This window comes from Mastomys coucha, unplaced genomic scaffold (genome assembly GCF_008632895.1).
Source record: "Mastomys coucha isolate ucsf_1 unplaced genomic scaffold, UCSF_Mcou_1 pScaffold23, whole genome shotgun sequence".
NCBI classification, from domain to species: domain Eukaryota; kingdom Metazoa; phylum Chordata; class Mammalia; order Rodentia; family Muridae; genus Mastomys; species Mastomys coucha.
Genome location: NW_022196906.1, coordinates 74,709,823 through 74,723,227, shown reverse-complemented (window position 1 = coordinate 74,723,227; position 13,405 = coordinate 74,709,823). Strand labels below are relative to the sequence as shown.

Sequence of the window (13,405 nt, the reverse complement as noted above, 5' to 3'; positions counted from 1 at the left end):
AAAAAAAAAAAAAAAAAAAAATAGGCAGTGGAGAAACCCAATACACTGACACTCTGGTGCCAAAGGCACATATCAACAGTGATGTCTTACTCATAGCACAGCAACCCTCTCAGACACTATGACAGGAGAAGCTCCTCAGTTCTCTACTGTTCTTTCCTAAAACTACTAATGCCAACTTAGCCAATCAAGATCAATCAGACGAGCCTCCAAAGGAGACATCATTCAATAAAATACCTACTCAGAACTTCTTCAAAGAGAGATTAAGAAGCTGTCATAACTTGAGTGAGTAGGCATGACGATACAGGCTGAGGCAGGATGGTCACTATGAATCTGAGGCCTTCCAGGGCGACAGACAAAGTCAGTGCTATGCAGCAAGACCTGGAGTTACTCAGTCAGTCAGTTTCTGTGTATCTTCCTCCTCGTCAGTTTGTCAAGGAAAGGAATATGTGTAAGTTTAAATCTGGAGCCAATACTGAAAGGTGACTGGTGGCTGTGAGTGTTCAAAGGAAGCCTCTTAGTTAGCATGAGACAACTGGAAAGGCCCTGAGTACAACATCTCAGCCACCCAAGTCTCCACATGGAAAATCTCAAAACCTACCCTAGAGCCTGAACTCAGAGTGCAGCTCAAATGATGCCTACCGCCGAGGGAAGGAAGTGTTTTGCTAGAGTCAGCCTGGAAAGCATACAGAGGCTGACATAACTGTGGGTCCAAAGGGGCCAGAGGCCATCTGAAGCTGGCAACAGGTTTTGACATTGTCCACGTTCTGTTCACACAGTAGTGGTTTTTCAGGCATGCTTTCAAAGATACAAGATTGAGTGGGTCAAGGAGTCTACCTCCATGGTTCCAGAGAGCCACAAAACTCACACAATGTGAGGGAGCCTCAGAGACCTGGCCCCTGTGTGACGTTGTGAAGTGATGCCTAGGTTGCAATGGAGACCTAACAATATTGCAGATGTTAGAACCATCAACATCCACCAACCAAAAGCTGCAGGTAAGAAGTAGAGCTGGCTCAAGAGAGGTTATGTCTGCTGTATGCAGGAGATAGGTAGAGATGGGGCTATTTAGAACCTAGCTAATTCTACCACTAGTTATAGAAGCAGGACATGGAACTGCAGGATTTGGTGTTTGACCTGCTGGATTTCAGTCTTGCTCTGATCTGACTTTTCCTTGGTATACACCCTCCTCTCCGTTTTGGAATGGGAATGTTTATTCTGTGCCATTGGTATGTAACTTAAAAACTGTATGGGGGCTCACAGATATGGGGTTGGTTGTCAGAGTATCAGAATATGGAATCCATCATAAACATACAGATACAGGGGCTGGAGAAATGGCTTGGTGATTAGGTGCAGGTTTGGTTCCCAAAACCCACACAGGGCAGCTCGCAAGCACCTATAACTCCAACTGTAGCAGACACAATCTCTCTGGCTTCCACAGGCTCCTACGCTCATGTGCCCATACTCTATCACCACAGACAAACAAAGACAGATACACACACTAATAAAAATAAAACAAATGAATCTTAAGAACACAACTTGTAGCTGGGCAGTGGTGGTACATGCTTTTAGTCCCAGCACTTGGGAGGAAGAGGCAGGCGAATTTCTGAGTTTGAGGCCAGCCTGGTCTACAGAGTGAGTTCCAGGACAGCCAGGGCTATACGGAGAAACCCCGTCTCAAAAAAACAAAACAAAAAACAAAACAAAACAAAAAAGGAACAGTGTTTTCGTTAGCTTTCTGCTGCTGTGATAAACATTACCAAAAGCAATTTGGGAAAAGAAATGGCTTACAGGTTATAGTTCATCACTGAAGGGAAGCCAATGCAGAAATCTGAAGCAGGAAACTGAAGGCAGTAACTGAAGCAACAACCAAGAAGGAATGCTGCTTACTGGCTTGCTCTTCATGGCTTGTTCAGCTTGCTCTCTGATACAGTCCCACCTGCCTACCAATGCACTTCCCACTGTGGGTTGGCCTCTCCTCCATCAACCAGCAATTAAGAAAATGCCCCAAAGACACGCTCACAAGCTAATCTAATGCAGACAATTCTTCAACTAAGGTTTCCTCTTCCCAGGTACATCAAGTATACAAACTAAAGCTAACTATGACAATCAACTAGCATTAGGTTAGAACTCAATAAGTAATTCTGAATAAACAATTTTTATGCAAAAAAAATATTCAGGAATAAAGTATTATAACTTTAAGTCACATGTGACAATCAGAGGACACATATTAAATCAAATAGTATTAAGAGGAAGATGATAGCTAGGAAAAAACAAAACTTCCTGGCAAGATTTTGGATATCAATTTGGACAGTGAAACTAAATTTGCTAGTCATTCCACTGAGCATACAATAGGTCAAGTGAGGGAAACTAATGCAACTGAATCTAGCTTGTTTTTTTATTATAAAATATATAAGCTTCTAGGTATGGTAGCACACACTTTCAGTCCCAGCACTCAGGAGGTGGAGACAGGTAGATCTCTGTGAGTTCCAGGCTGGCCACAGCTATACAGTAAAATCCCACCTCAAAAAATAAAAAAATAAAAAGGGGGGAAGCTGGTGAGGTGGCTCAGCGGGTAAGAGCACTGACTGCTCTTCCAAAGGTCCTGAGTTCGGATCCCAGCAACCACCCATAATGAGATCTGACGCCTTCTTCTGGTGCATCTGAAGACAGCTACAGTGAATTACGCTGGAGCGAGTGGGCCTGAGTGAGCGGAGTGGCCGAGGTCCTCACTTCAACTCCCAGCAGCCACACACGATAGCTCACAGCCATCTGTACAGCTACAGCGTACTCATACACATAAAAAATAAATAAAATAAATCTTTAAAAGAAAGAAAGAGAGAAAGAAAGAAAGCAGAAAGGAGAAGAAAGCACAATTGCATAAGTGTAGGTACTGTTTATATGAGAATGCATACATATCTAGATGCATAAAGAAAAAAATGTGTATCAGGTACAAGGACACAAACATGTATGTAATCCAGAAGTTAGGAAACTGAAGCAAGAGGACTGTCATGAGTTCAAAACCAGCCTAGCCTATACAGAAAGTATCTGGCCAGGCAGGACTACATACACACAGCAAGATCCTGGCTGGGGTGGGAGTGATGAAAATTCAGGAAGAGAATGGTGACCTGGGGTGGTGCTGTGTAGCTCTTTCTCAGAACTGTCATGATTCCTCATGGCAGATTCTGTGGAGCTACTGGCTCCCCATGCAAGTTTAAGCCCCCTGCTTTAGATACTAACCACTCAGCGATGCCTAGAGACTGCATGGAGAGGGAGGGGGCCAGACAGACACATGAAAGCAGCCAACCTGAAATCAGTATAGCCAAACCAGGCACAATCAGCCCTGCAACTGTTTCATGGAGCTCCCCCACCAGACCCCCCCCCCCAAATCACCCAGCTAAAACTTTCAATTCCAAGATCTATGTAAATGTTTATTTTCATTTTTTGATGAAGAAAATAGAGCAATACTTAAGTGTCTGAACATATCCATGAAACTAAAATAAAATTACATTTCTCTATAACCACAAAATACCCAAGAATCTCTCCCTCATGATAACCCAGCTATTGTTCACTTCCTTTGCCTGGTTTTAGAAACTCCTCTACCAGTTCTTCATCAAAGTAAATGTAATGACTTGATGTGTTACTTTGTTTTATCTTCCCACCTACTCTACGGACCCCTGGGCTTGTGCTGGAACACAGGCTCTCATAGATGCATGCAGGATAAATACTCTATCACTGAACTCCACCCCAGATGCCACGCTAGGCAAACACTCTATCACTGAACTACACCCCTAACCCGGTTTTTGGCTTTTTTTTTTTATATTTCATCAACTGTTCTGAATTTGGAAACTTAGATTTCATAAAATATGAAAAATATGAAAAATACGCCCTAACAAGCTGAGAAAAGTAGTAGTCTTTCACTTACCCACACGTTCCAAGACGCCAGTGGACATAACCCTGTAATTTAATGCCTTTTCTAAGTTGATTACATATAATAATATATGTAATCATATACATATACAGATATATATCACTGTGGCTATAACTTTTACAGTTTGGTATTGCCAAAAATAATCTGTCTTCAGATTTTTGACTCTTACTATAGATTGTGGCAGGCTCAGCGCGTGACTATATTTTTCTCTTAGTAACTTAAGAACTCTGACCTTTTCTCTTATTATAGCAAACTCAGATCAATAGCATTACCACTCTTGAACCTTGGGGTCATTATTAAATAAAACTGCACATAAGAAATGTTAAAGCATAGCAATCAATCTTGTAATCAAGGGAAGTGACTGATATAAAAATCATACAAAAGCCAAGAACAGCTGTGCTTGAGCACAAACAGAATGATGCCGTGTCAAGCGGGCAGGGGAGCGGAGCATACAAGGCTAGATGGAGAAGGTGCCAGCCAAGAGTGTACCTTGCTACTGAGAATGGAGTGCAATTTAAAACCATGACTTGGTTATAGTTGGGATATTCCATTTGATGTTTCTTCAGACTATGATTGACCATGGGCAACTGAAACCAAGGAAAAGGAAACTGTGGATAAGAAGAGATCACTATACTATGACTTTGCTGGAAAGCTGGAAAAATTACTAAGGGAAAGAGAGTTGTTTAGAAGCAAACAGCTGCAGCATCCTGACACTCTTGCCACTGAACGGTGGCCCCTGTTGTGTCCTTAAGTCTGGGTCCTTTCAAAGCTTAGCCTCCCCTTCTGCCCTCCCACAGTACTGCCTTATCAAGGAGCGACAATGCCCATAACTGCCTGTTTCCTTCTCTTCTATAGTACCCCTCCTCCTTTTGGAGAGTTGTAGGAAAATACAGACCAATGCATTGGAGGATAAAATAAAAGTGCTGAAGAAAGCCGTGACTATCAGTTAAGTCCTGAGCTCCAATTCCTATCTCCCTAACGGCTCGCTCTGCGTCACAGAACAAGAATGCTTGGAGTTCCTCAAATATTCAACATATTTTGTAACAGCAAAAAGAAAAACCAACTTACAGATTACAAGACACAAAGAAATTATAACTTTCTTTTCTATTCTTTCTCACTATACTAATCAATCTATAATGTCAAGATCAGCAACTAAAATTTTTACAAAAGGAAAAACTAAAAACAAGACAAACAAAAACCCCTAATGTCCAAATGTATGAGTTAGAATGATGAAAGATAAGCAAGGGAATTTTCATTTGTTTGTTTTTCATTTTTTGTTTTTGTTTTTGTTTTTTGAGACACGGTTTCTCTGTACAGCCCTGGCTGTCCTGGAACTCATTCTGTAGACCAGGCTAATTTCGAACTCAAAAATCCACCTGCCTCTGCCTCCCAAGTACTGGAATTAAAGGCATGCACCACCACTGCCTGGCTGAATTTTTTCTAGTAGTTAAGAAAATAATAGCATTAACTAAAAATATGGTGTTTATTAAATGACTGAGTTTGTTTTACATAATATATATAAATAAAATCATTCATATTACTCATAGTAATCTTATGAGGTAATTGCTATAGGTGGCTAACTATCCTCCTGAGTGTATAGGTATGATGGCTAGACTGAAGTCTCAGTTACTTTTCCAGTGCTATGACAAAACACCATTATCAAGACAATATATACAAGAAACTGTTTAATTGAACTTATAATCTCAGAGGGGCAGAGTTCATGATAGAGCAGTTGAGAAAAGAGCTCACATCTTGATCCATAAAACATACTATGAATGGCTTTCAGTCTTTTGAAACTTCAAACTGCCCCAAAGCTACACCTCCTAATCCTTCCCAAACAGTTCTACAAATTGGAGCCCAAATATTCAAACATATGAACTATGATGTTCATTTTCATTAAAAGCACCACAACTAGTAACACAACCTTTAGAAGGCAGGCCTCCTAGAAGGACCCAGGAAGGGTATCAGAGCACCTCTTCCCTTATTATCGTCTCGGCAGTTATGGAGTAGCTTTCTTTCCCATGCACTCCTTTCATGATAAGCAGCTCCACCAAAGACCTAAAATCTACAGACCAATGTTGGTGCATGCTATGTGTAATTGTGTCTTTGTCATTCCTCATTTACCTAAGGCATTCTTTGACTGGCTAATAAAAAAATATGATGGCCAATTAGCTGGGCAGGAAGTGGAAGATGGGACTTCCTGGGAGGGAGTAAAGAATCCTGGGAAGGAGGAGAGCCTTTTTGCCAGGAGCCATGAGAGTTGACCCATGTGATCACAGGCCTGGACCATATAGTTAGTTAGCCACACAGCTGGAGGGGTCCAGGTGGTCAGGTTAAGTTAGATAAAAGCCTGCCCAGCTAAGTTCTAAGCTGAACTATTAAAAGGTCTCCATATGGTTATTTGGGAAAAATCTGGTTAAGGAATAATTGCCATGTTAATAATCATTTTAGTCTATAGGCCAACCTACCATGTGCTGAAAACTCCAAAACTCCCAAATAAACCTTTTTCTTTTTAAATTGATTTTCATAGTATTTTGTAGTTCTGGCACATAGCTCATTAGCTTATTAACACAACAGTTATCCTTGTTTTACAACTGAGAAAAAAAAAAGCTGAGACTAGATAAATTGTTAAATAATATAGCCACGGGTAAGATCCCAGCATTCTGACTGCTGAGTTTATATTCTAAATTCATTTCTAGTAAAAATCTTTTTTAGGGGCTAGAGAGATAGCTCAGCCATTAAGAGCACCGACTGCTCTTCCAGAGGTCCTGAGTTCAATTCCCAGCAACCACATGGTGGCTCACAACCATCTATACTAGGATCTGTTGCCCTCTATTGGCATGTAGGCATGCAGATACAGCACTCATATACATAATATAAAATATTTTTTTAAAAAAGAATAATTTCTACACACAAGTATAATTCTACTTTCCTGCTTCATGTGAGCATATAAAGCCAAGGAATAAAATGCATCACTTCAACTGGATTGAAAAAAGGAAATAGCTGTAAGTAAGGGATAAATAAGGAAAGGCATTAGGTACAGCTACAGTGAATTACACCCAAGAAAGCAGGCCGGCAAAGGTCCTGAGTTCAATTCCCAGCAGCCACACACATGATGGCTCAAGGCCATCTGTACAGCTACAGTGTACTCATACACATAAAATAAATAAAATAAATCTTTAAGAGACATTCTTCCAGTTTAGAAGACAACAAGGGGAGGGAAGGGGGACAAGCTCAGTGAGGCTGACCACCTTAGTTCAGTCTCTAGGACCCACATGGAAAGGACAGACCCAAGGAGTCCACCAAGCTGTTCTCTGACTATACACTAAATCAATGTGACTAAACATTTAGAAAATAAAAGCAGTCTTTCATCACCATGTGTTTCAGCCTAGGTGTGTTAACCTAGGGTGGGAACACTGTCACACCCTAGAAAGGCAAAACTAGACACTGTGCAGGAAGATGGAGAACGTTCCAAAGGGAGGGCAGAAAGGTTACTTCAAGAGATTGGTAAAATGGCTGGGTAATGTGCTGCAGCGAAAGTGTGAAGACCAAAGTTTAGATGTATCTCCCGCATAAAATGCCAGGTGCAGGCCGAGATGAAGCTCAGGTGGTAGAGTGCTTAGTCAGCATGGAGGAAGCACTGGCTTTGAGCCCTAACACTATAGAAGCTAGGCATGGCATAGATACCATTAAAAGGTAGAGGCAGGAGAATCAAAAGTTCAAGGAGTTTAAGGCCAACACAAATGGAAGTCTTAAAATCCATCAATTACCCTGACGTACAGAACATGAACACTTGGCTGTAACAAAACATGCATTCTTGAGCTGATCATGGTGCACACCTTTGCCTTTAACCTCAGCACTCACAGGCCAGTTCAAGGCTAGCCTGGTCTACAGAGCTAGTTTCTGAACAGCCAGGACTATGCAGAGAAACTCAGTTTGAAAAAACAAAACCAAAAAAAAACCCCCAAAAAACAAAAAACATTCTTTTCAAGTATATATATTCTCCAAGACAGAATATATTATGGGAGATAAAATATGTCAAGAATTTTTTTCATTGAAATTATGTAAAGGATGTTCTGCAGCTACAAATCAATTAAATTAGAAATCAGTAATGCTTGTATGCTCATCACTGGGAGGGAGAAACAGGAGGATCCCAGAGGGGATTTGCTAAGTCAGCCAGTCTAGCTAAATCACAAGCTCCAAGCTCAGTGAAAGATTCTGTATTTTTTAAAAAAAAGAAAAGAAAGAAAGAAAAAAATAAGGTGCAGTTTTTCCAAGATTCAGCTTCCCAAGTATGACCCAGGAAGGTACTGCCAATAGCGTGTAATGGACATTAGTGCTACCTTAAAGAGATTATGAGGACCTCCCCTTTCCATGATGGCTTAGCATGTGGAATTAAAGAAGCTGCCAAGGCCTTGGACAAGCCCCAAGCCTATCTTTGTGTGCTGGCTTCCAACTGTGATAAGCCTATGTATGTCAAGTTGGTGGGAGCACTTTGTGCTGAGAATTAAACCAACCTAATTAAGGTTGATGACAAGAAATGGGTATGGTTGGATACAGTTGTGCAATAGTTAAGCACAATAGCAAAGAATCTAGGATAAAGATAGCAATGCGTACTTTAAATGTAAGAAATAAACAAATAAAACAGCTGGCTCATTAAAATAAATAAGTAAGGTGGAGGGCTGGAGAGATGGCTTAGTGGGTAAAGCACTTCCTAGAACAGCATGAGAAACAGTTCCAATTTCCAGCACCACAAAAAGTCAATGCTGTACTATTCCAGCTCTTCTATGGCCAGACAGGCAAGCAGGCAGGAGAGTTCACAGTCAGGACACTTCCCAGAACTCATAAGCCAGCTACCATGGCCTATGCGGCTGTGGCAAACAACAAAAGAGACCATGTCTCAAACAAGATATAAGGCATGGACTGGAGTTGTCCCTGACCTCTACATGTACACTGTGGCAAATATGTGCCCATATCTGCACACATAAGCACATATACACGCATCACAAAAAGGGGGGGAGGGGGACAGACATTTAAGGGGTTGGAGAGAGGGCTCCGCAGTTAAGAACACTTGTTCTTGCAGAGGACCTGGGTTGTTTCCAGCATCCACATAGCAGTTAATAACCTTCACAGCTGGGCAATGATGGCACATGCCTTTAATCCCAGCACTTGGGAGGCAGAGCCAGGTGGATTTCTGAGTTTGAGGCTGGCCTGGTTTACAGAGTGAGTTCCAGGACAGCCAGAGTTATATGGAGAAACCCTGTCTCAAAAAAAACAAAAAGCAAAAGAACAAAAAAACAAAACAAAAAATAAAATAAGACTTTCAAAATCATATAGAGCCGGGCGGTGGTGGCGCACGCCTTTAATCCAAGCACTTGGGAGGCAGAGGCAGGCGGATTTCTGAGTTCGAGGCCAGCCTGGTCTACAGAGTGAGTTCCAGGACAGCCAGGGCTATACAGAGAAACCCTGTCTCGAAAAACCAAAAAAAAAAAAAAAAAAAAAAAAAAAAAGACCTGGGGTGATGGCTCACCAATTTAGAACCTTTGCTGTTCTTCCTGAGGACCTGGGTTCGATTCCCAGGACCCACATGGTGCCTTACAATCACCTGTAACTCCAGCTCAAAATCATGTAGAGTGACAGAAGACACTTTGACCTCTGGTCTCCACATACAGGTGTGAACCCATCTGCTTACATGTGTGTGCGCTAGCTCTCGCTCTTTCACACACACACACACACACACACACACACACACACACACACACACACACACACACCAAATGGGAGAAAGTAATAGGGAAAGCAATTCAGTGGCAGAAACAAGGTAACCAGAAAGGAACCTAGATATAAGTGTAATGCATACACAAATGTGAAAGAGAGCAGGCTTGTTAGGAAGGTCTCCCAGAGGAGAGAGAATATCAAAAGGGAAGCAGAAGAAGCAAACTGTAGTTTGCTACAACAGAGCAAACATCTTCTCCTAGCTGGTTCCCTAAGGTCTCCCAGCCCCTAAAGCTGTCTCCACGTGGGAGGTAAAGCACACGTGATGACGTCATGTCAGCCTCACCGCGCACCCTTCCTGGTGGCACTGTTTTCTTCCCCTAAAACATCCAGGTTCCTCCTATTTTTACTGTCTCTGCCTAGAAAGCTATCTCTCCACTACTTCCTCCCCTATTCACACTTTAAAGTACACCAATAGATAAAATTCTTATTATAAATAAATTCTTTGTTATACATGACAGTTGTAATTTTTATGTTTGATTATGATTTAGCCTCCTTACTAGGAGATCCACAAAACCATGTGCCTACGTAGTGACTAAATAGAGCAACTGTTATTCCTAAACCCATGTTGAGTGAACAGAGAAACCTGCCTAAATTATCACAAGTGAAAAGGGGCTGCATGACCTCAGTGTATGAACAGATATAAAAGAAACGGTCGGGCTGGTGAGATGGCTCAGTGGGTAAGAGCACTGACTGTTCTTCCAAAGGTCCTGAGTTCAAAGCCCAGCAACCACACCATGGCTCACAACTACCCGTAATGAGATCTGACACCCTCTTCTGGTGCATCTACAGTGTACTTATTTATAATAATAAATAAATCTTTGGGCTAGAGCGAGCAGGGACTGAGCAAGTGGGGTTGACTGTAGCAAGGTCTTAAAAGTCAATTCCCAACAACCAGATGAAGGCTCATAACTATCTGTACAGCTACAGTGTGTACTCACTAAAAAAAAAAAAAAGAAGAAGAAGAAGAAACAGTCAAAGATGGAAAAGAACATTCAACACAAGGACAATACAGAGGATCCAATCAATAAATAGTAGTCACTTTCCTCTAGAGAAGTCACAAAAGCACACAACTAGAATTCCCCTTACTTAGAACATATCCTAGAGCAAAGGTATTCACTTGAGACTTGGGACTCCGCAAAGCATCGTTTCTCTTCTAAGTCTACTCAAGATCAATAAATGGCATTAGTTCCTAGTACCTCAAGCTCAACCTCAAAGAATGAACTTGGAGTTTTCCCTTACTTTCATCTTAAGTGAACAATGTATGAATAAATCTTACCAACTCTATACCAAACTATCTTCCACCTACTGACTCTTCAATTTCCAAGCCAGGTTTACTTCTTCCTATCAAGATTGCAACAGTGTTTTGTTTTGAATTCACCTTCCTTTAATTCTTGCACTTGGGTTAATTTATAGCAGACAGGACAACCAAAGTGACCTTAAAAATAAAGTCTCCTGTATCAATCAATTATCCCATAGGGAGACATTCACCACCCTGTCTGTTTTATTCCATGCTGAGGATCAAACCCAAGGCTTTGTGCAGCTTAGACAAGCACTCTGCTACTGTGCAAGTACTACAGTATGTGTTAATTATATCAGGGTACTTTTAGTCCCCAGTTCTCCAATGTTCCTGCTTTGAAAGAGACATAACTGCAATCCTGTACACAGAGCTTCTGCTCTCACCCTCGCTTGCTTTATAAGCCACACACCACCTCTAAACCCTGATGTGTGTCATCTCCTTAGAGTACCTCAGGACCAAGGTGGTTTTTTAAAGGACACCTTTCTTGCTTTTTCATTTCTTTTTTTCCCCCTTTTCTTTCTCCCTCTCCTCTCCTGCCCTCTTCCCTCCCCTCCCTCTCTCTCTTTGTTTTGTTTTGTTTTTCCAGACAGGGTCTCTCTATGAAGCCCTAACTATCCTGGAACTTACTCTATAGACCAGGCTGACCTCAGATTAGCCTGCCTCTGCCTCCAGAGTTCTGGGATTAAAGGCATGGATCACACTTTTCTTAACTTGAAAAGCATAAAGCAATGTTTCCATCGCTGTCCTCCATGCTTCCTCTACAACCTTTTTCCCCGTTGTAATGACCCAGTTTATTCATTAACAGCAAGTATGTTCCAGGCATAAGAATATGGTAGGAAAACCACAAGCATCTGGATTGCTTTCATAGAGCTTTTATTTTCATAGGGCTGAAAAGCACAAAGGTGTCATTTGATAAGTTGATAAGAAAAATAAAACAGTATTCCATGTGCTTGTATGAAGATTCACAAGCACAGGTGGCACTAGGACATTATAAACAATTGTCAAGTTTGAGCAAACCTCTGTAAACAGATAGGAGTTCTGAAAACTATGCACAGGACTGTTCTAAATGCACTGAGTTCTTTTAACTTGATGACAGTCTCTTTCACTAAATAAATGTTCCATGAAGGTAGTGACTTTGAGTATTTAATTAACTGTTTTATTCCAGCCAAGTAGACTAGACTACTAAAAATATTTGATGAGCTAAACACAAACAAACAAACCTACTTCCATTTTTTCAAAATTGCCAGAGAAAAACCAAAGTGTAATAAAAAGTAAGCCTTGAGGCTGGAGAGATGGCTCCGTAGGTTAAGCCCACTTGCTGCTCTTGCAGAGAACCCAGGTTCAGGGCCCTGTGTGTGCACACACAGTGGCTCACAACTATCAGGAATTCCAGTTCCAGGTGCCCTCTTTTGACTTTGTGGTCAGCAGTCTTGTATACATTACACATACAGGAAAAGATTCAAAATAAACAAAAATAAATAAATGTTTTACAAAAGGTTTTAAAAATAGTAAATTCTAAAACCCTCATATCTGTAATCCTAGTCCTTGAGAAGCTGAGGCAGGAGGATTTCCAGACGTTCAAAGCTGGTCTACATAATGTCCTGTTTCAATTTTTTTTTTTTTAAATTGAATGAGACAAGGTGAAACTCAAACTTTCATATCTGTACATTTACAATCGAGTAAGTTAGAATAAACTAACAGCAATGGACATTAGATGAACTCTCTTAGTGATGGCTTTGTGCTTGCATTATTCTGTGTTTATCCACTCAGAATTTAAACTCAATCAGAAGTCCATAGAAGCCCAAAAGCCTACGAGTATAATCATCTGCCTGGTGACTATAAACATCAGAAAACCATCTGGTGAATTTCCAACTTCCAAACAAAAAACAGGCCAGCACTGGCTACCTGCAATCTGAACTCCGCCTCTCTCCGCCTGTTAGCCAAGAGAGGATGGAGGTAATGTGAAATGAAGTCAGGAAAACACACTCACTTTCCTTATCATAGAGGAAAACCATTCCTCACCTCTCACTTAAAGTCCAGCCTGCAAAGTAAAGAAAGCTTCTTTTTTTTTTCCACTTCCCTATTCTCAAGTATAAAGAATAAAGAAAATTACTTTTCCTCTTACTCTCCATTCATGACCCACTCGGTCAAGGAGTAAACAAGGCATAAGCCACCCTCCCATTACCACTAAGAGTCTAAGAGTCTTTCTTAACTTTAAACTACATTTTCTTAATTCTGTAACATTTCTAAATCATACCTTAAAGCATGGCCTGGATAAATTTTATCTAGAAAAAAAAAAAAAAAAACCTGCCGCCGGGCACTGGTGGTGCATGCTTTTAATCCCAGCACTTGGGAAGCAGAAGCAGGCGGATTTCTGAGTTCAAGGCCAGCCTGGTCTACAAAGT

General features: G+C 41.1%; 1 protein-coding gene across 3 annotated transcripts in view; it reads right to left on the bottom strand.

Moving 5' to 3' along the window:
• The window catches only part of Senp6 (SUMO specific peptidase 6), a 90,762-nt gene that overhangs the window by 75,755 nt on the left and 1,602 nt on the right, over window positions 1-13,405 (bottom strand). The window lies entirely within an intron of this gene.